Below are 23704 nucleotides of genomic sequence, written 5' to 3'. Positions count from 1 at the left end.
GATAAATAATTGAGTCCTTGCGTTTACTGGATTGTGGTGTTGCTTAATTGCATAGGACAGAATGAACCAATCGCGAGTGGGAGTTTTCTGTCTTGGAGCCAAGATCTTGGGTAAACGCAGAGGGAAACAAAGACAGGCTGGCCTTGGCAAAGCCATGTGTGCAAACTTTACCTGTGATTGGGGGGTGTGGTTGGGCTTAAGTTAGCAAAATTCAAACCCTCATCCAAGTTGCTTTTTTCTTATTTAGTGCATATCTTTCTCTATTACATCAGGTGAGTGTGTGGTATGGACACACTTTTTTTTTAAGTTAAAAATGTACATAATGTGTCTCTGCTGGTTTTTATCGGGTGTGCATCTACAGGCTATGTTCTGTGTATGGGTTGTAACTTTTTGGCTGCTGTGCTGATAATGCTCTGGTTTGAATAAATCAGAACTATAAATCATCTCAATCTTTTATATGTGAATTTAGACTGCGTTGTGACTTGATTCAGCCAAATTTCTGTTTTATATTAAATATGTCTGTGTTCCTTGAGGCAACACATTTATTTCCTTGTTATATGTGCCAGACTGGATTACTAGCAGAATTTTTGCTCAGACATTTATTTGCATAGTGAGATGGGGAAATCTGGGGGAAAAAAAAAAGTATATATTGGGAGGTTGATCTTGAAGTCTATATATTTGTTAGTGAATCTTCCACAGAAAACGACTAGCAAATTCACGATTTTTAAAATTTCTGTATATAGTACTTTTGGGAAGGATAACCATTTAGAAATATCCACAGCTATGACTTGCGGTACAGAGGGTAGGTAGTTCACATGACATTAACCCCATTTTATAGATAGGGGAACTGAGGCCCAAGGAACAAAGCACTTGCCCAAGGCAGTGGAGTGCCATAGTGTTAGAACTTGTACCTTTGGTGTAGTTTGTTATTTTGACCTATCTATATTAAGTATTAGGTATTGGTTTACAGTGAGTGAGTGTAGACCCTGCTGGGAAAAGTGTCATTGAAATTCTAACATATATCTGGACAGTGAAATATCACCAACAGGCTGCTAAGACTCCTACAGAGAGAGCCAATAAACAGATGCAAAAAGAAGTAGAAATAGGGTTTGCCTAGGTTATTTTTCCATCTTCTGTGTCTAATGTGGGAAGTCACAAACTTTTTAGTCCGTGTGACTTGTCATTAGAATTTAGCTATTTGCTAATGGAGGGAGATAAAAATTCCCTTTAATCCAGAGTGCCTTGTGGCTTCACCAGTGATCATTTGTGTCTCAAGAAAGTTGCTTTCTCCTGCTTGCCTCTACTTGTCTTGACTTTCAGATGTGAGTTGGGGCAGAGGTAGTGACCATCGCAGATGCTGAGGCCAGCACCTTTCTACCTTACAGTTTCCTCAGAGATGGTGTACAGGTCAACAAATATTTACTTTTTGCAACGTTGTGAAAGTTGCCATGAAGAATCAGAGGATTTGTTCACAGCACTTGCAGTCCACTAAGGGGACTTGATAAATGCTTTGTCCCTATAGTGCAACATGTCCTCAAAGAGATGGTGAGTCGTTAAGGATGTGCTCTCCAACAAAGAAGCTATTATATATTAAAATATGGATAGCACAGCTATAGAACATTTCCGCTATCCTGAAAGTTCTATTGGATAGTGCTGCACTAAGTGCTACTGGTCTTCAGAGGAAGGAGAGGTCATGAGACCTGGAATGGTCTAGGAAGTCTTCTTGCCAAAGGTGAGATTTGATCTGAGTCCCAAATAATAGTTGGAATTTGATAGGTGTAAAGAGCTTGGGGTGAGGAGGTATGATGGTACAGTAGGAACAAAATCCTGGTAGATTAGGAAGGTGAGTAGGGGAGGAATGTTTGCTTGTTAGAGGCCTCATTGAATGCCAGATCACAGAATTCCAGATTCTGTCCTTTTAAAGATTTTTGAGGTCAAGTATTAGTGTTTAATTATGGAGTGCCTACTATGTGTAGGGCATGTTCCTGGCATTGGTTAATTTGTACAAGGTAGATCAGTGCACATGGCCTCTGCCCTAGGGGAGTTGTCTTTGGGGCTGAGCTTATAAATTGGGCCAGACCCAAAGAGAGGTGTTCTGACTTATTACCAGATTTGTGTGTTTAAGTGCAGAAATGCCTTTTAGGATTTTTAATTGGCTGTAAATAGCCACTTACATTTTATGTCTTCCATATTTGAACAGTTGTACTATATTTTTTGGGTCATTCATAAAACCACCAAAAGAGCAATTGAGGGACATCCCCAAATCTTGAAGGAGTCCTGGTGTTCTGGAGCAGCCTTGGTGAGATCCAGCAGGATGACACTGAATGGCTGTTTCAGTCTTTGTTGGCTATAGTGAAAAAAATTAATATCACCATTACACATTTGTTACTAGGAACCTTGGCTTACTATGGTGTACTTTAGTCAAGATGGCCAGATGGTACTTTGGTGGTCAGTTGTTAGAAATGTCTCTAGTTTTAAAAGGAATAGTGTGTGGAAGAATGAATTTCTGTTCTGCTTAGTTCTCATTTGTCATGTTAAGATTATTGTAACTCTTAAGTCAGATAAGGCAAACATTTCATTTTGTTTTGCTTTAATTTATTTATTATCAGCAAACATTTTATGCTGAGAGCTGATTACTGTGCTAGGCAGTATCCAAGGATAATTAAATATGGTTCCTATTTTCACAGAACTAGAGGTGTTGTGCGGACCAAGGTATGTGTTGCTTTACACAGGGCAGAGGAGGTGACAGGATAAGTGGTTTGAATCTCTCTCTCTCTTTTTTTTAAGATTTTATTTATTTATTCATGAGAGACACACACAGAGAGAGAGAGAGAGGCAGAGACAAAGGCAGAAGGAGAAGCAGGCTCCATGCAGGAATCCTGATGTGGGGCTCAATCCTGGGACTCCAGGATCATGCCCTGAGCCAAAGGCAGATGCTCAACTGCTGAGCCACTCAGGCATCCCAGTGGTTTAAATCTCATGCTCTGGAGTCAGACAGGTCTGGGATCAGATCCTGAATCTGCTACTTCCTCTTCAGAACCTGAATCTCAGTTTCTTATCTGTAAAAGTAGAGGATAACAGTGCCTATCTCTGAGGCCCATTAAAGATTCAATGAGATAAAAGAGGTAAAATGCTTAGCATAATGCATGGCACACCAGAAGAACTCCGTAAATCTAAGTTCTTATTAAATGCCCCAGGAAAAGAGATTAATTGTCTTCAGGAGTGAGAAAAAGGCTTTATTACAGAGGGCCTTTATTACTTCGAACACCTATGAACAGCATTTTGTAGGATGAATAGGAATTCTGACAAAGTTGAGTGGTGAACAGTTGCTTACAGGGCCAGGAAACATGAATGTGCAGAGGCTTAAAACAGCAGATTGTGTCCAGGGAGCTACAAGTAGAAGTTTTTTTTTTTAAAGATTTTATTCATTTATTCATGGGAGACACACAGAGAGAGACAGAGACATAGGCAGAGGGAGAACTAGGTTCCCCACAGGGAGCCCAACGTGGGACTTGCCCGCAGGACCCTGGGATCACGCCCTGAGCTGAAGGCAAATGCTCAACCACTGAGGTGTCCCTAGAAGTGGAAGTTCTTAATTTAGGAGGACTGAACTGAGGGGAGAAGAAGCTGCTGAGCCATGGCTCTTAACCCTTCTCTTAATTATTCTTTTCACATATCATTAAAAGTAAGTTGTTTTGTCCTTCTTACAAAAGAAATATTTGCTGTTACAAAAAATTTAAATTTGTAGAACGTAAACTATGTGTATTTTATGTATATCTTGTTAATAGTTTGGTATGTATTTCTCCAGATTTTTTTGTACCCTTTTCTATTTACCAATTTATCTGGGACATATTTATTGCAAATTTCTTTTTAATAGCCTAATAAAAGAACAAGAAGGAAGGCAAATCTGCCCCCCAGAATACAGTAAGTTTTGGATTATCTAGCTTTTCTTTCTGCTACCCTCATCTATAAGAATAATGACTCTTCTAATCAGTGAACTTTTGCCTGACCTTTGATTTTTTTTCTTTTTTAACTACATTGGAAAAGGAACCTATTTTGAGCATTTATAAGGTAACATGGTAGTGTCGAAACTCTTAGGCTGTGTATTGGAGGGTTTCATGATCCAACATTGCTATAGGAGGTGAAAGATCAGGCTATGAGGTCAGACTCCTTGGACTTTAATCCCAAATCCAGGGACCCCTGGGTGGCTCAGTGGTTGAGTGCCTCCCTTCAGCCCAGGGTATGATCCTGGAGTCCCAGGATCGAGTCCCACATCGGGCTCCCTGTATGGAGCCTACTTCTCCCTCTGCCTGTGTCTCTGCCTCTCTCATGAATAAATGAATAAAATATTAAAAAAAAAAAACCAAATCCAGTGCCTCTTAGACTTTGGGTCAGTTGCTTTAACTTCTCTGGGCTTCAGTTTCTCTAGCCATAAAACATAGATACCAGGTTTCATTGTAGGGAAGTTGTGAGGATTAAGCAAAACAATGTGTGTATATATGTATGTGTATATGTTTGTTTCTTTATAGTATAATAGGCTCTATGGCCAATATGGGGCTTGAACTCACAAACTGTAGATCAAGGGTCACATGCTCTACCGGCTGAGCCAGTCAGGTGTCCCGCAAGATAATATATTTAAAGTACTTTACACAGTGCCTGGCAGATAGCTAAAATTTGAGTGCTAATAATTAATATCATTAAAATATCTACCTACAAAGGCAAGTTATGATTCATGGTAGCCATTAATGAACCAAAGGAAAGAAGGAGTAATTGGGAGATTCTAACTAATAGGAAAAAAAACTAAATGAATAGGGACCAGGGGGATTTACATTGTGGTGGAGGAGATGGAGGCTGTCACGTAAAAGGAATAGGCAAATCGTAAATTCCTGTCTACATGAATGTTCCTGTGATAGGTCTCTTTGCATCTTCCAAAGCCTATGATTGGGGGCTATTTAAGTAATATTTAACACATTTTTAAAAAGATTTTATTCATTTATTCATGAGACACACACACACACACACACACACACACAGAGGCAGAGACACAGGCAGAGGGAGAAGCAGGCTCAATGCAGGGAGCCTGATGTGGGACTCGATCCCTGGACTCCAGCATCATGCCCTGGGCATGAAGGCAGACTGTAAACCACTGAGCCACCCAGGGATCCCTATTTCACACATTAAAAATGTATTACACTTAGGAATTTGAACAGTCCCTTAGAGTTCTTCATAACACTAAAACTGGAGGTGATATTGAAGGTTTGAGGGGTAGAGGAGTCAGACACGGAAGGTGGGGGTGTGGCATATCCCAAGTAGAATGAATGACCTATCTGAGGCTAGGAGGTGGTTTGTCCCTTCACATCTGTGTGTGTGTGTGTGTGTGTGTATTTAAGTGCATCTGTTTTCACCAGAGGAGTAGAGCTTTATTTTCTTATCCTGTAACTTTCCTTTGCAAACGCATCTGTATTCGAAATAGCCTTGCGGTTAAGAAGAACCACTCAGCTTCTCCCTGAAACGGGTTTTCTCACACTGACTCTTCAGTTTGGGATCCGAGAAGCCAGGAAAGAAAGGCCCCCCAGTTGCATCTAGTCTGTATGTGGGGCAGGAGGAAGCCAGCAGAGCTTGAAAGAGAAAGTAAACCTTCTGGTAAATAAATGGCTTCCTTATTGTGGAGGAGGAGCACAAATTATTAGGGGGATGTTTGGGTAGTTTTTGTAAAAGCCATTTCTGAAAACTGATTTAGATTAGCGAAGGTGAGCTCAATTGAGGAAAACCCTGCCCAGTCTGGTGTTAACCACCTGTTTTCCCGCTTTGTTGATTGATTTTATTAGTTTTCGGTATCCTGACCACTCATTCTGGTTTTGAGAAATGGAGGATTTGAGTCTGAATTTGAGCACCTGCTTAAGTGAAAGCTTCCTAAAATGCATATTTTTCACATCTTTTCTAATGTTAATTTTGTTTTGTAGTTTAGCAGACACTTTTTCTGGCAGAGTGAAAAACATTAGACTTTCCTTCTTTGTCCTCCCCTACTCTCCCCACTAGGGTAATCCTCAAAACCCCAAAGACCTATGTTAGCTGTGTAATTACCTCTCTAATAAACCAAACAGTGCAATATTGCATCGAGTTAGCATTAAAATAGTCAGCCTTTGAATTCTTTTCTACTTGTGGTTTAGACATGATAAATATTTAATCTCAGACTGATTTTGTCTGGCAAATCAGTTTGGTATTTGGGTTCCTTTTTAATCAATATGTTTAGGGAAAGCAAATTTATTGAAACGTTAACCAAAATAAAACATAATTAGGATGGTACCTGTCTTATGCATTGGGCCAAGTGGAATAATTGAAGCATTCTGGAGCCAAATAGCTAGCTTGCTTGCTTTCTTATTATTTTTAAAAGATTATTTGAGAGAGAGAACGGGAGGAAGAGCAGTAGAGGGAGAGGGACAAGCAGACTCAAGAGCCCTAGGTGGGGCTCCATCTCAGGACCCTGAGATTATGACCTGAGCCAAAACCGGCACCACAAGGGCGCCCTCCCCCCCCTTTTATTTTTTTTAACATGTATCGCATTCTATTTAATTTGGAAACTCCTGGGTGTTTTTTTGTTTTTGGTCTTTTTTAAGAGAAGGAGAGAGAGAGAGAATCCCAAGCAGGCCCCTCACCCAGCACCGACCTCACAACCCTGAGATCATGACCCGAGCTGAAATCAAGAGTCAGAAGCTCAACTGACTAAGCCACCCAGACGCCCCACAAATCTCAATATTTATTCTTAATTCTATGTGTTATTGTGCCTTTGCACTTAAGCGTGTAAATAAGAGTGGATTGTAAGGGAGCCAAAGCACACGGGGACACTTTAAGGTCCACATAATTGTCTTGGAGAATATTGGGTTCATGGAACTGTCTGAAATTCCTGTTTCTCAGTGTACCACTGTGGTGCCAAATGTTGATAGTGGACGAGGTTGTGCCTGTTGGGGGGTAGAGGGATGGGGTGGTGTGTTTATGGGAACTCTGTACTTTCTGCTCAGTTGTGCTTTGAACCTAAAACTGCGGTAAAAAGTAAAGCCTATTAGATAAAATCCTATTTCTGCAGAAAAATCCAAGGTGTCCTGTGTGATTCCATAGGCTTCTGCCTCAGTTTACCCTAAGCTTTCCAGTGAGAGTACCGTTCTTATATACCCAGTGAGAATATCTCCTGAGGAAGGGAGAATGAAGCTGGAGGTGGGAGTTAGAGACCCACACCATACAGCCTGGATTAAACTACTTCCCCTTTCCTGTGGAAAGATGAATGCTAGCTGGTCTCAACCACAGATTTGCTGCAAGAGTATATCAGTTTTGTTTTTCAGTTCCAGACTCCAGTTTTCTTTATGGTAAAAGCAATATTTTAGAAAAGAAAGAAAGAAAGAAAGAAAGAAAGAAAGAAAGAAAGAAAGAAAGAAAAAGTTTAATCAGTACCAAAAGGTTTGTAGTAAATGGAGAGTTTTCTTTTCACCTTATTCTCTGAACTCTTTCCCAGGGACAGCTAGTTATCCATTTCTTATTTTTTTTCAGAGTGATTTCATTTGTATACATGCAAATATACTATTTTTTTTCCCTTCCTTAAAAATGTAGTACATTATACACATATCAAAAGGTATCTTACTTTTTGTTACTTTGTTTATATTAGTAAACACTCCACATGAATATGTTTATGTCTGTCTCATGTTTGTTTTTTTAAGATTTTAAGTAATCTCTACATTCAATGTGGAGCTTGAACTCATTACCCGAGATCAAGAGTCGCACACTCTTCTGACTGAGCCAGCCAGGCACACCTGTCTCGTGTTTTTAAGATGTACATAGTATTCTGGACTATGTATGCTATAATTTATTTAGATTTTTTTTTTTAAGTACATCTACCCCTCCCGCATGTGGGACTCAAACTCATGATCCCAAGATCAAGAGTCACATGTGTTACTGGCTAAGTGAGCCAGGTGCCCCCCCCTTTTGAAAGATTGTATGTATTTATTCATGAGAGACACACACACACACAGAGGTAGAGACACAGGCAGAGAGAGAAGCAGGCTCCATGCAGGGAGCCCGATGTGGGACTCAATCCCAGGACTCCAGGATCATGCCCTGGACCAAAGATAGGTGCTTAACCACTGAGCCACCCAGGGATCCCCCTCTTTTAAAAAAAATTAATAATTTATTTAATCTAATGATAGCCATAGACCACAGAATCTAAGACAGAAAACAATCTTGTGGTAAATATCCTCATATTTGTCCTTAGGCACATATGAATAAATCTGTACATCTATACTTTAAATGTTGTAACCATCAAATGCATACTGTTTAGAAATGTAGCTTTTCAGTTAACAGAGAACACATTCTTCTGAAACTTTAATTTTGGGGAGAAGTCTAGCTATGTCATTAAATGAAACTCCCTTACCTTTACCCTGTGCCTGCCCCCATTCAATTTTTTTGAAAGCTTGCTGTTCATATTACCTATGATGTTAGGACCCAGTTTCCATTAATTTCAACTGTTCCAGTCCTAAAACAACATGTCATTTTGTGTTCTTGAGCAAGTGGGGCAGAAGCTGTTTTTTGATTTTTGTATCGTACCCTTAGATGGGCTGCTCATTGATGCTTCAGTTTAAATTTATAGAAGCAGTTCTCAAGAGTATTGCCAACAGACCCCTCAGGGCCCTGAGACCTTTCACAGGGTGTCTTTGATATCAAAATTACTTCCATAATGTTATTTGTATCTTTTACTTAGTTGGCATTTACACTTAATGCTAGTTATTGTATGTAGTGTACTCACAGAAGGAAAAAATGACTTTACTTAAGAATGTCCATGACACAACAGTAAACAATATTAATTTCATTTCCCTTTCAACTCTGGAGGATGTGCCTTTTTTGATATCCTGTGATGAAATGGGAGGTAGGCATAAAGCACTTCTGCTGCACACAGAAGTATGATGGTTGTCTCAGGGAAGAGATCTTGTGGGAACATTTCAGTTACAATCTCAACCTAGCTGCTTTTTTTTTTTTTTTTTTTTGAAACACCATCTTTACTCTGAAAGAATGACAGACCAACTGGTATGCTGGTAGACATTTTCTCACAAATGAAAGAAGGGAAGCCATCTCTTCAAGGAAAACAACTGGCAATCTTTGTTGCCAATGATAAAATTTAAACTTTTGAGGGAAAATAAATTTTGAGTTTGACAGTTTTTCCATATTAAACTTTTTAAATGTGTGGTTTTTTTTTTTTATAGTTTATAATGAAATGTGTTGGTATTTGAAAGGTCTATGTGTCTCTGAAGTAGTGTTTTCCAAATGATTAATGTACAACATTACTAAATCATGTTTGGGAAAACATTCTACTCAAAATGCAGGATAGGGGCACCTGAATAGCTCAGTCTGTTGAGTGTTTGCCTTCTAAGCAGGTTGTGATCCCACAGTTCTGGGATAGAGCCCTGGGAGCCCTGTGTCAGGCTCCCTGCTTGACAGGAAGCCTGCTTCTCCCACTCGCTCTGTCCTTCTCCCTCTCCCTCTGCCATTCCCATCACTTCTACTCTCTGACTCTGTCAAATGGATTTAAAAAAAAACAAAATCCAAAACCCCAAAAGCAGAATAGACTAATGGATCTCAGTGCAGCTGAGTATGAAAAGTTAGTTGAGATCCAACAGCATGCAATCTACATTGCATCTAATCTTTAAGAAACTACCACTTGTTGAATTTTGGTGTGATGTTAAGGAATATCCAAAATTATCTGTAAAGGCTATTAAGATAACCTTCATTTTCCAACTGGTGTTAGATCAAGTTTTCTTCATTCACCTCTATCAAAGCAACATACTGCAACAGATTGAATGCAAAAGCAAATATGAGAATCCAGCTGTCTTCTATTAAGCTGGATATTAGAGAAATTTCCAAAACTTTTACAGTGTCACTCTCCACTAATTTTTTTGGTTTTGGAAAATAGTTATTTTTCCACAGAAATGTTATTTATGTTAACATATAATTGGTTTATTATTTTTAATGAATATTTTTAAAATTTCTATTTAAATTAGAAATTTAATTTCTAATACAATAAATATTAGTAGATATAACCTTCATAAACAAAAGTTCTTTGAGGTCCTTATTTTTAAATATATAAAGGAGTCCTGAGACCAAAAAGTTTGAGAACTACTAGTCTAAAGATTTTAATACAAGAACCCCCAGGATAAAAAAAAAAAAAAAAGAACCCCCAGGATACTTGTTTAAAACAAAAAGAAGATTCTATGGGTTTTGACCCAGAGAGTCTGATTTTAGTAGATCTAGGGACAATTTTTAACAAGCAATCAGGTATTCTCAAACAGTTGGTCCTTGGCTTGAGATATGCTGCTTTAAAGAACCATAAGCTATGAAGTCTTTTTTTCTTTTTTTTAAAGATACTTATTTATTCATGAGAGACACAGAGAGAAAGAGAGAGAGAGAGAGAGAGGCAGAGACACAGGCAGAGGGAGAAGCAGGCTCCATGCAAGGAGTCCGATGTGGGAGTCGAACCTGGGAATCCGGGATCACACCCTGAGCCAAAGGCAGGCGCTCAAACACTGAGCCACGCAGGCATCCCAATATAAAGTCCTTTTTCGGATTAGCAAAGTCATGTCTACAGGGTTTATAAATTGTTGTTCTGGAGATAAAGGTAAATAGTAGGCATATAGTTTACTAAGGAAAAATGCTTTGGAGATCCTTCCTTCTTTCCTATTTATTTATCTTTTTAAAGATTTTAAGTAATCTCTACACCCAATGTGGGGCTTGAACTCACAACCCCAAGATCAAGAGTTGTATGCTCAGGTGCCTGGCATACAAGAGCAATATGCTCTTAATCTCAGGGCCCCTAGATATTTCTTTTTATTCTGTTTATTCTTCTTAGCATTTATGGACCTTAATATTAATCAGATGTGGATTATGACTATCAAAAGAATCATGATTTTACCAGATTAATATTCAGCCTTGTTTTATTGATAGATAATACATGAACATATTAAGACAGTTTTTGACTGCTTTGATTAATTTCAGATATATCTATTTCAGACATGACATGTCTTTTTAAAATATTACTTATTGAAGATTTTAACTTATTTAATTATTTTAGAGAGTGAGCACAAGCAAGGGGAATGGGCAGAGGGGGAGGGAGAGAGACAAGCAGACTCCAGAGCTCCACATGGGATAGGGCTCAGTCTCATACCCCTGAGATCATTAACCGAGACAAAATCAAGAGTTGAACACTTAACTTACTGAGCCACCCTTTCAAACTTGTCTTTATAATAAAGTTAGCTTTCATTTATTACATGTAACATAAGTAAAATTCTTATCTTCCTTTCTTTAAAAAAATATTTTATTTATTTATGAGAGATACAGAGAGAGAAGCAGAGGGAGAAACAGGCTCCCCGCAGGGAACCCAATGTGGGACTCAATCCTGGGACTCTGGGATCACGCCCTGAGCTGCAGGCAGATGCTAAACCACTGAGCCACCCAAGCATCCTTCCTTTCTTCTTATAATTGCTTATATAACCAATTCAAAGAGGAATTTACTTGTCAGAAATCACACAGTATAGGTAAGACTTAAAAAGACAATTTTTAAAAAAGATTTTATTTATTCATGAGAGATACAGAGAGAGAGAGAGGCAGAGACATAGGCAGAGGGAGAAGCAGGCTCCATGTAGGGAACCCAATGTGGGACTTAATCCTGGGACCCCAGGATCACGCCCTGAGCCGAAGGCAGACACTTAACTGCTGAGCCACCCAGGTGTCCCTGGAAAGGTAATTTGATTCTACTAGCCTGGGAATTTGAAGACTCCAAGTTTGTGTTCTGGCCATACCATTATCATTGTGATCACGTAACATTTCTGTCCTTATCTGTAAAATGGGAACAACAACCTATTGATAGAATTGTTACATACAGTATCTCGGCCACCTCAGGGTTCTCTTTGGTTGAGTGATTAACTGGAAAACCCAATGTGAGTTCATGCTTCAGGCCGGGTTCTTTACGGATGTGAGTCTAAGAATTTATTCTTTTTCTAAATCATGTCCACTACCTCACATTGTTGGATTATAATTTCATGAGTAATTGTGCCTTTTCATAAGTTCTTTTATTTTTTTAAAGATTTATTTATTTATTTATTTATTTATTTATTTATTTATTTATTTATTTTAGACATAAAGAGAGAGAGAGAGAGAGAGAGAGAGAGGCAGAGACATAGGCAGAGGGAGAAGCAAGCTCCATGCTGGGAGCCTGACGTGGGACTCGATCCCGGGACTCCGGGATCGCGCCCTGGGCCAAATGCAGGTGCTAAACCGCTGAGCCACCCAGGGATCCCCAAGTTCTTTTATTTTTTTAAAATATTTTATTTATTTATTCATGACAGACAGAGAGAGAGAGGCAGAGACACAGGTATAGGGAGAAGCAGGCTCCATGCAGGGAGCCTGATGTGGGACTCCATCCCGGGTCTCCAGGATCACACCCCGGCTCAAGGCGGCGCTAAACCACTGGGCCACTGGGGCTGCCCAATAAATTCTTATTTGGACGCTAATGGGTAAGATCAGCTCTTTTCTGAGTGCTTATATCATGCAAAACTATGATGTACATGAGGTGACTTATTTTTCCAAGTATTCATTTTGAGAAGACTTAATAGAAAAGCTTTTTTTTTTTTTTTAAAGATTTTATTTATTTATTCATGAGAGAAACACACACAGAGAGGCAGAGACACGGGCAGAGGGAGAAGCAGGCTCCACGCAGGGAGGTCGACGCGGGACTTGATCCCGGGTCCCCAGGATCAGGCCCTGGGCTGAAGGCAGCCCCAAACCGCTTAGCCACCCCTGCTGCCCTAGAAAAGTTTTTTTAAATGGGGAGATAGCCTAAATAAAACTTAAGCTTTGTAGGTCAGATTTATCTTTAAAAATCCTTTTCAAAAAAAAAAAAATCCTTTTCATAAAGTTCAACTCATATATCTTAAAAATTAATGGATTATACATGGGTGGCGCAGTGGTTTAGCGCCTGCCTTTGGCCCAGGGCGTGATCCTGAAGACCCGGGATCGAATCCCACATCAGGCTCCTGGTGCACGGAGCCTGCTTCTCCCTCTGCCTCTATGTCTCTGCCTCTCTCTCACTCTCTCTGTGACTATCATAAATAAATAAAAATTAAAAAATGTTTAAAAAATTAATGGATTATATACATTATATATACATTTTTTTTTTTTTAAAGAGAGAGAGCATGTACACAGGGGTGGAGGGGAGGAGCAGAAGGAGGGAGAGAGAGAATCTTAAGCAGACTCCATGACCAGTGCAGAGGCCAACTCAGGGCTCAATCTCATGACCCTGAGATCATGACCTAAGCTGAAATCAAGAGATGTATATTAACTGACTGAACCACTTAGGCACCCCTATAGACTATATATATATATATATTTTAGAGCCATTTTAGGTTCATAGGAAAATTGAGCAGAAAGTATAGAGTTCCCATATACCCTCTCCTGTCTCTCCTCACAGTTTCTCCGATTATTAACATCTTGCTTTGGAATAATACATTTGTTACTAGTGATAAGCCAGTATATATTTTTTAAATCTGTACACCAGATGTGGGGCTCAAACTCATGACCCTGAGATCAAGAGTCACATGTTCCACTGACTGAGCCAGCCAGGTGTGCCATGATCTAATATTAATACATTATTATTAACTAAAGCCCCCAGTTAATACTATAGTTCACCTTGTTGTATATTCTATGGATTTTGACAAATGTATGAGGACATATATCCACCATAAAATAGCAAAGAGCCTGATGCAACTCTAGGACATGACCTGAGCCAAAGGCAGAAGCTTAACAGCTTGACTGACTGAGCCACCCAGGTGTCCCTCCCCCTAAATTTAATTTTCAGATTCTCCTGGGTCTAGATGGGGCTGGCCTGAGGACTATAGTCCAGAATATGGATTTTTTTTTAAAGATTTTATTTATTTATTTATGAGAGAGAGAGAGAGAGAAAGAAAAGTCTCCGTGCAGGGAGCCCAATGCAGGACTCCTGGTCTCCAGGATCACACCCCGGGGCTAAAGGCGGTGCTAAACTACTGGACCACTGGGGCTGCCCCAGAGTATGGATTTAAATACTGATCTTTATTTTTAGAGTGATCTCTCTACCCTTACATATAATGTGCTGGATAGAGTGTTGATTCTTCTCTAAGACCTGAACATTTCTAGGGATCCCTGGGTGGCTCAGTGGTTTAGCGCCTGCCTTTGGCCCAGGGTGTGATCCTGGAGTCTCAGGATGGAGTCCCACATCAGGCTCCCTGCATGGAGCCTGCTTCTCCCTCTGCCTGTGTCTCTGTGTCTCTCATGAATAAATAAATAAAATCCTAACATTTCTGACCCTAGGTAGATTGGAATAGTGGAGAAATACTGGAGGTTTCTAAATCTTTTTCAGGAGAAGAATCACTATTTTTGGAGGTCATTTTTCTAGGGCCCTTTTTAATTGCCTTTTTTTTTTTTTTTTTTTTGGTATATATCAGATTAAGGGATGAAAGTAAAAAGATATAATTCCAGGGGGCCTTTTCTTCTAGGGAGAAAAGTAACAAGAGCGGTTTGAGTGCTTTCGTTATCTCCTTGGTGGATTTGTCTTGGGGTTCAGAAACATTAACCCAATTTAAGTGGTATTGGATTCAGTTGAACGCCTTTTTTTCTTAAAAAACGCTCTTGGCTTCTGTGGCAACATATTCAGCCTGACTGGTCTTTCCTAGTTTCCTTTCCTGATTCATCCTCTACCTGAACACTAATGTTTGAAGGCCCTTAGGCCTCTAGGGCTTTCTTTTCCTTCCTTTTTCTAGATTCTATCCTCATTACCTGGCTTTAACATCATTTCCATTCTGGTGATTATCAAGGGTGTGCCTCCAGCCCAGGCTTCTCCAGGCTCCCAATTCCTGTGTCCTGCTGCTTACTTGACATTTATTCTTGGGCAACTTTGTAGTTGTTTCCTGTTTGTCTTATCTAAAATGTAACTCTTAAACTTTCTCACCACAGGCTTGTGCCATTCCCCCCACCCAGTTTTCCCCATCTAAGTAAATGGCATCATCGTCTAACCAAACATCTGGAATAGCCCTCATTCACCTCTTCTTTTTTTTTTTTTTAATTTTTTTTTTAATTTTTTATTTATTTATGATAGTCACAGAGAGAGAGAGGCAGAGACACAGGCGGAGGGAGAAGCAGGCTCCATGCACCGGGAGCCTGATGTGGGATTCGATCCCGGGTCTCCAGGATCGCGCCCTGGGCCAAAGGCAGGCGCTAAACCGCTGCGCCACCCAGGGATCCCTCACCTCTTCTTTTCTTCAAATCATCTTCACATACTTTTAGTGTTACCTCTAAAGTGTTCTTAAATTCCTGTTCCTGTCTCATTCTCACTTCTGTTCTAGCTCTGTGGTAGACTAGATACACTGAAAACCCTCTTCTGGAAAACACCAAGAAATGTTGCATAAACTGAGCTTTTAAGAAAGTTGGGGAAATCTTCAGAGGCCAAAATCAAATGGCACCTCACCCAAAAGAAAGAGAAGACACCCACTTATAATGCTGAGAGTGTGGCATTTACCTATCTTTTTGCTAAGGATTTTTAAAAAATAATTTATTTATTAGAGAGAGGGCACGTAAGCCAGGAAAGGAGAAGGAAAGGGAGAGGGAATCTCAAGCAGGTTCCACACTGAGTATAGTCCAACGCAGAGCTCGACCTCACCACCCCAAGATCATGATTTGATCAAGACTTGGATGCTCAACTGGCTGAGCTACCCAACTGCCCATTTACTAAAGGTCTTAAGTTTAAAGGACACTCTAGGCAGGAGTCCAGGCCTTTGGTCTTGGTGAGGAGTTGGAGCCGCCAATTCTCCTAAAGAATTCCTAGGTATAGGCCTGCCCATTTTAACATTTGAATTTGCACTATCTTTTTGGTCCTGGAAACTACAAGCTGAGATTTTAACATCAAAAGGTCTGTTTTCCTTTATTTTTTAAAAATTATATTTAAATTCAGTTAACATATCATGTATTATTGGTTTCAGAGGTAGAGGTCAGTGACTTATCAGTCATATAATACTCAGTGCTCATTACATCACATGCCCTCCTTAATGCCCATCACCCAGTTACCCCATACCCCCACGCCCCTCCCCTCCAGCGACCCTCAGTTTGTTTCCTTTGATTAAGAGTCTCTTATGGTTTGTCTCCCTCTCTGATTTTGCCTTATTTTTTTTCCCTCTGTTTTAAAAGCCAGGACAAATAGTTACTTCCTCCAAGATGACTTCCCTGACTATCTAAAGTTTGCCATCCTGATCTCAGTCACATACTATCCTGTCATCTTTACTGTTCTTATCATAAGCGGTAATTACTTCCTTATTTACTTGTCTGTCTTCCTCCCTGTCTCAAGGAGCCAGAGACCTGTCCTGTTCACCACTCCATAGCTTGCCCTTGGTTCCTGATGGAGTTTTTTTCTTTGCCTTTTTTTTTTTTAAGATTTTATATATTTATTCATGAGAGACATGGGGGGAGGGGGTGCAGAAACAGGCAGAGGGAGACACAGGCTCCATGCAGGGAGCCCGATATGGGACCCGATCCCAGGACTCCAGGATCATGCCCAGGGCCAAAGGCAGGCACCAAACCGCTGAACCACCCAGGGAGCCCATTTTGCCTTTTTTTTTTTTTTTTTTTTAAAGATTTTATTTATTTATTTGAGAGAGAGAGAGAGCATGAGCAGGGGAAGGGGCAGAGGGAGAGGCAGACTAGCTACCATGTAGGGAGCCTGTTGTGGGACCCCAGGATCGTGACCTGAGCCCAAGGCAGAAGTTTCACCGACTGAGCAACCCAGGCACCTCATATGTTTTTCTTTTCTGGATGAACAGATGGATGAGTGAGTCAAGTAAGGAGGTTCCTTCTGAGACAAGATAAAATGATGTGACCTAAATTTTCTATTGGTATTAGCCATTTCACTTAGAAAACACAATTATAATTTTTATCCAAATAATGCATATAAACAATTTAGAAATTTAAGAATACTGAAAAACGTATATTGAAAACAACAGTCCTCTATCCCACCCCTCCTTACTTCGAAGCATTGCTTCCCAGACTGCTACTTTCTGGCCACTGAGCTTTTTCTCTGGTCTTGACTTCCATGCTTCTCAGTAATATGTGCACACTGCTATTTTTGACCTCTTAGGATTGTAGAGACCATATAACTTCATGTTATCATTGGTGAGGATGTATTTCTTTCACCACCATTGTTCCTTCCCATCCTTCACAATAGAGTAGTCATAAGTTTTAAGCCACTTTAGCTAAATACCAATCATGTATTTTATTTCAACAAAAGATTGTTCACTGGTAAGCCAAGAAGGGTACTATGGTTATGTTTCCTTTTATATACAAATACTTGTTTTTTTGAGTTAATACTTTTATTTTTAAAAACTTGTTTAGTTTTCTTATACCTATTGCCAACTTCCCCCAAGTATCCAGCAGGTTTCTCAAAGGCCTGGCAGTTTGCTTCCAATGCTTAAAACACATTGGCAATCTAATCTTTATTTTCTCGACAGTCATCCCTACCCCCACTCCCTGTCCTGCTGCAGTCAAGGTCTCCTGTGTTGAATTTCCTCTTTCCCCGATCTCATGTCTTCCTCTTTCTGGCTTTACTACATATGTTGAAGCACACATTTCAGTAACATGTTATCAAGAAAAGGTGCATGGAAACTCAATTTTTTGAATAGCTGAGTATCCGAATTATCTTTATTCTTTCTTCACACTTGAATGATCATTTGGGCATCAAATCATTTTTCATCATTTTGAAGGCATTTTGGCTCAATTATTGGCTTTAAATCCTTCAGTATTTGTGTTGAAAGTCCAATGCTGGGACGCCTAGGTGGCTCAGTGGGTTAAGTGTCCAACTCTTGATTTTGGCTCAGGTCATGCATGATCTCAGGGTCATGAGATGGAGCCCCGCATCGAGCTCCATGCTCAGTGTGGAGTCTGCTAGGGATTCTCTTCTTCTTCCCCTGCCCTCCACCTCACCCCCGATAAATAAGTAAATAAAATCTTAAAAAAAAAATCCAATGCCTTTCTGATTTCTGATCCTCTCCAAGAGACCTAATTCTTTTCTCTGGAAGCTTGTATAACTTATTTCCTCTGTTAAAATTTCACGGGATGTGCCCTAGGATGAGTCAGTTTTCATTTATTGGATTGGGTAGATGGGCCCCTTTCAGTCTGGAAAAGGAAGTTCTTATTCTTTGATAATTCCCACCTACTCTTTTTCCTTTCTCTTTTTCTGGAAATCCTCTTGGTCAGAAATTGGATCTTCTGGACATCAGAGTCTGGTTTCCTCTCTGCTTCTATTTTCCATCCTTTTTGTTCTGGAGTATATCCTAGAAGGCTTCCTTGACTCTATCTTTCAACCTATCTGCTTAACTTTATTTTTTTTTTAAAGATTTTATCTATTTATTCATAGAGACACACACACACACAGAGAGAGAGAGAGAGAGAGACAGAGACAGAGAGGCAGAGACACAGGCAGAGGGAGAAGCAGGCTCTATGCAGGGAGCCTGACATGGGACTTGATCCCTGGTCTCCAGGATCACACCCCAGGCTGTAGGCAGCTCTAAACCGCTGTGCCACAGGGGCTGCCCTCTACTTAACTTTAAATTCTGGCTGCCATTTTCAATTTCAAGAGCGCTTTTTTACTTGTCATCTTCATCTTCATCTTCGTTTTTATCCTAATCCTGTTTAATGCACGTAACTTGTTTCTCCGAGGATACTATTTATAGTTTTATGATATTTTCTTTTGTTTTGTTTTTTTAAGTAGGCTCCATGCCCAGCTTGGAGCCCAATCCTGGGCTTAAACTCATGACCCTGAGATCAAGACCTGAGCTGAGATCAAAAGTCGGTCTCTTGGGACTCTTGGGTGGTGTCTGCCTTTGGCTCAGGTTGTAATCCTGGGATGGGGTCCTAGGACCGAGTTCTGCATCAGGCTCCCTGTAGGGAGCCTGCTTCTCCCTCTGCCTATGTCTCTGCCTCTCTGTATGTGTCTTTCATGAATAAATAAATACAATCTTAAAAAAAAAAAAGTCGATTTCTTAACTGAGCCAATCAGGCGCCCCTAGTGTTGTGATTTTTTTTTTTTTTTTTTTAGTGTTTTGAAATTTTTATATGCTCCTAGTATTCTCTGATTCCAGGGTTCCTTTTCTAGTCTTTAGTCTCTCTAGTCTAGTCTCTCTTCCCCTCTCTCTCCCCTTCTCTCCCTATCTCTCCCTCTCTTCCTTTCTCTCCCCTTCTCTCTCTCTGTCTCCACCTCTCTCCCTTTTCTCTCTCCTTCTCTCTCCTTCTCTCTCCCTCTCTCTCTCCCCTTCTTTTTCCCCTTCTCTCTCCCTTACTCTTCCCCTCCCTCTCCCCCTTTTTTCCCCTCTATGTTGGAGGTTTTCTTCCAAAGTGTAGTAATCCTTAGGGGCACCTGGCTGGCTTAGTCAGTAGAGTATGTGAGTCTTGATATGGGGGTTGTGAATTCAAGCCCCACATTGGGCTTAGAGCTTGCTTTAAAAAAGAAAAGTGTAGTAGTTCTTATTTCTCAGTTCGAGTTGGTCTTTTGTGCTTGTTGGGCTTCACTGTGGGGTGTCTGGGGAAAGCCCTGGCTCCTGGGATTCTAGCATCTGATGTATGTAGCTTCTTTTTCTTCTTCTCCTTTTTTTTTTTTTTTTTAAGATTTTATTTATTCATTCATAAGAGACACACAGAGAGAGGCAGAGACATAGGCAGAGGGAGAAGCAGGCCCCCTGCGGGGAGCCCAACATGGGACTCAATCCTGGACCTCAGGATCATGCCCCACCCCACCCCCCAAGCCAAAGGCAGCTGCCCAGGCATCCCTGTATGTAGCTTCGTATCTAATCTTTGTTGTTTTAGTTCACCGACTCTTGCTCTCAGCTGTGTTTGGTGTCCCCAGGTCTGTACTTGGCTTTCTCTAGACAATAGGTACTTTGTCTCCTACTAGGTTCAGAAAGAGATAGTTATCTGGGAAATCTCAATCATACAGATTTTTCAACAAGTTCTCTTATTTTCAGCCAAACCTTTCATCCCTGACCTCAACCATTTGTACTCCCTCCAACTTTGAGCTTTTTTGGGGGGATGAGAGGTGGGGTGGGTGGGGCAGTCATCCAGCATTGTTCTGGCTGGAAATTCCTTCTGCAGGCACTTCCTATTCAGTTTTTCTCAGCTGCGCTAGGTCAGTTACCATGTCTCCACTTGCTAGATTCCAGAATTCTATTGACATCTTTTGTCCATTGTCATCTCGTTTCCCATTCTTTGTCCTCTGCTTTACTATCACTTTAGTAAGTTTTTTGTGTCATGGTTAACCAGGAGATCTATGTCGGTTGCCTTGAGCTCTTCTTTGTTTGCATATGCTATTCCTTGTGCTGGGGCTGGCTACTCCTTCCTCTGTAGCATTACTACCAGTCTTGGAGAGCTGCTATACCTTGTAAAGGATCTGCCTTCTCATGTCACACCATCTATTTACATATAGTTATCTCGTGACATGTCTGCTTTTCTTTCAAAACTATCTTCTTGGACAGGGACCTGACTGCACAACTCCCAGGAGCACCATTTGCCTAGTTATTTTGGAGTTGTGTTCTGGGTGGGGGTGCCCCTCTGAAGTTGTGCATTCCTCCTACTCTGGCAGGGACTGTGAGTTCTCTGGTTCAGGGTCCCTCACAGCTTGGTAAAACGCCTGGTAAAGAGGCACTTAGGTGGTTAGTGAACCAATGTCACCCCTACATGTAACCTTCTAAATATCACAGGTGAACCAGAAAAGCTGTGAGATGAGGATGTTATAGATACCAGGGTGACCCTAGGTAATAATATTATGTTGTATATTTGAAAGTTGCTAAAAGAGAAGATCTTAAAAGTTCTCAACACACACAACACATTTGTGAGTCTGTGAGGTAATAGACATTAGCTCAACTTGTGATCATTTAATGATATATACATATATCAAACCATTATGTTGTATACCTAAAAATAATACAGTATTATATGTCAGTTATATTCTAGTAACACTGAGAAATGAGGAAAGAAAACTTGAGAAATGATGTATTTGGTTCTTGTGCATTTTTATCTAGCTAGGTCGCAATTATGTGAACTCCTCTTTTTTTAGTCCCAACAACAAAATACTTCTTTGAGAGAATAACAACTATGACCCTGTTTTTCTGCCTGGAAATATTATTTTCTCTCTGCAGTTACATGTCTTTTCCTCCCTCTAACCACATTTTTCCAGTTACAAAGTTTATGGCTCTATGGACGCCTTGCCTCTTAAGTCATAGTGTGGTGGAAAGAGCCATAAACTAAGTCAAGAGGCTGCCTGGTTGGATATTATTCCTGATGCTCAAGTCAGTGGTCTTTTTCCACATCTGTGAAGTGAGGAGGTTGGAGGGGTGCCTTGGTGGCTCAGTCAGTGGAGCGTCTGCCTTCAGCTTAGGCCCTGATCCCAGGGTCCTGGGATGGAGCCCCGTGTCAGGCATTTTATATATTTTAAGAAATCTTAAACAACAACGATCACAAACATGTTTTTTGTTATTGAGTGGGAGCCCAAGTCTTGAGAGTAAAGCATTGAAAAGCAAGCAATTGATTTACTGTGTTAAGAAGTTTATTATTGGCAGCCCTGGTGGCACAGAGGTTTAGTGCCGCCTGCAGCCCAGGGTGTGATCCTGGAGACCCAGGATCAAGTCCCATGTCAGGCTCCCTGCATGGAGCCTGCTTTTCCCTCTGCCTGTGTCTCTGCCTCTCTCTGTGTGTCTCTCATGAATAAATAAATAATAAAATCTTTAAAAAAAAAAAAAGAAGTTTATTATTGACTCTAGGTTGGATCTTAGACTTTTTACTTTGGGAGTATCTCAAAATAAACTTACTCATCCAAGTGGTTTTGTTTTTTGAAATGCCTCATTTCAGTGTCTTCTGTCAGTATTACGTTAGGGTATAATTTCTTAGATTCCCAAATACTACCAACGTCATGAAATACGTTCTTTTAGATGATGACTGGGTAATAAAGTCTCACTATTGCAAATTAAGGAGAAATGACTATATCAGTTTAGCTTTATATCTTATTTTTTAAGGTTTTGTTTTAAAATTTATTTCCTTAAGTCATTTCTCTCTCTCTCTCTCTCTCTCTCTCTCTCTTTCTCTCTCTCTTTTAAAGGGTTTATTTATTTACTCATGAGAGACACAGAGAGAGAGAGGCAGAGACACAGGCAGAGGGAGAAGCAGGCGCCATGCAGGGAGCCTTATGTGGGACTCGATCCCAGATCTCCAGGATCACACCCTGGACTGAGGGCCGCGCTAAACTGCTGAGCCACCCGGGCTGCCCTCTCTCTCTTTTTTTAAAAAAAGATTTTATTTATTCATGAGAGACACAGAGAGAGAAGTAGAGACATAGACAGAGGGAGAAGCAGGCTCCATGCAGGGAGCCTGATCTGGGACTGGATCCCTGGACTGAGATCACACCCTGATCCAAAGGCAGACACTCAACTGCTGAGCCAGCCAGGTGTCCCTATTTCCTTAAGTAATCTCTAAGACCTACGTGGGTCTCGAATTCACAATCCTTTTTTTCCCCCAAAGATTTATTTATTCATGAGAGACACAGAGACAGAGAGAGGCAGAGACACAGGCAGAGGGAGAAGCAGGCTCCATGCAGGGAGCCCAATGTGGGAGTCGATCCTGGGACTCCAGGATCACACCCTGGGCCAAAGGCAGGCACTAAACCGCTAAGCCACCCAGGGATCCCTCGAACTCACAATCCTGAGATTGAGTCACATGCTCCAAATGAGCCTACTAGGAGCCCCTAGCTTTATATTAATTTTTTTTTTTCTTGGGATGCCTGAGTGGTTCAGTAGTTGAGTGTCTGCCTTCAGCTCAGGTCATGATCCAGGAGGTATGGGATAGAGTCCGGCATCGGGCTTCCAGCAGGAAGCCTGCTTCTCCCTCTGCTTGTGTCTCTGCCTCTCTCTCTGTCTCTCATGAATAAATAAATAAAATCTTTTTAGAAAAATAAAAAAACATATATTTTTTTCTTTTGAAGCTTATATATTTTTAAAGATTTTATTTAATTATTTGCAAGAGACAGAGACCGTAGATTGGGAGGAGGGGCAGAGAGAGGGAGAAGCAGACTCCTTGCTGAGCAGAAAGCCCTATACTGTTCAATCCAGGGACTCCAGGATCATGAGCTGAGCCAAAGGCAGATGCTTAACTGACTGAGCCACCCAGGTGCCCCAAGGCTTACATTTTTTATTTATTCACTTATTTTTAAAGATTCTATTTATCCATTCATAAGAGACAGACAGAGAGAGAGAGGCACAGACACAGGCAGAGGGAGAAGCAGGCTCCATGCAGGGAGCCCAACATGCCACCTGATCCCTGTCTCCAAGATCACTCTGGGCCGAAGGTGGCGCTAAACCGCTGAACCACCGGGGCTGCCCATACATTTAAATAGAAATTCTTCTATTGGGAAATTTTATTTATTTGCTCATCACTTAGAGTAAATCTGCATGAATTATTGCACCTATTAGCTCATGCTGAAGGAAGACCAGTATGCCCTTCTGTGGAGTTAATTAGTTTTTTAAGATATTTCAGGCTTCTTTGCTAAAAAGAATGTTACAGATTTTTTACTATTTTTAAAATTTTATTATTATTATTTTTAATAATTGCTCCA

The 23704-nt window shown here is 40.6% G+C and overlaps 1 protein-coding gene across 5 annotated transcripts in view; it reads left to right on the top strand.

Moving 5' to 3' along the window:
- STAT3 (signal transducer and activator of transcription 3) overlaps positions 1 to 23704 on the top strand; it is a 73979-nt gene that overhangs the window by 1049 nt on the left and 49226 nt on the right. The window lies entirely within an intron of this gene.

The sequence above is a fragment of the Vulpes lagopus genome, chromosome 12 (genome assembly GCF_018345385.1).
Source record: "Vulpes lagopus strain Blue_001 chromosome 12, ASM1834538v1, whole genome shotgun sequence".
In the NCBI taxonomy this organism is placed as follows: Eukaryota; Metazoa; Chordata; class Mammalia; order Carnivora; family Canidae; genus Vulpes; species Vulpes lagopus.
This window is presented reverse-complemented; position numbering and strand designations above follow the sequence as displayed.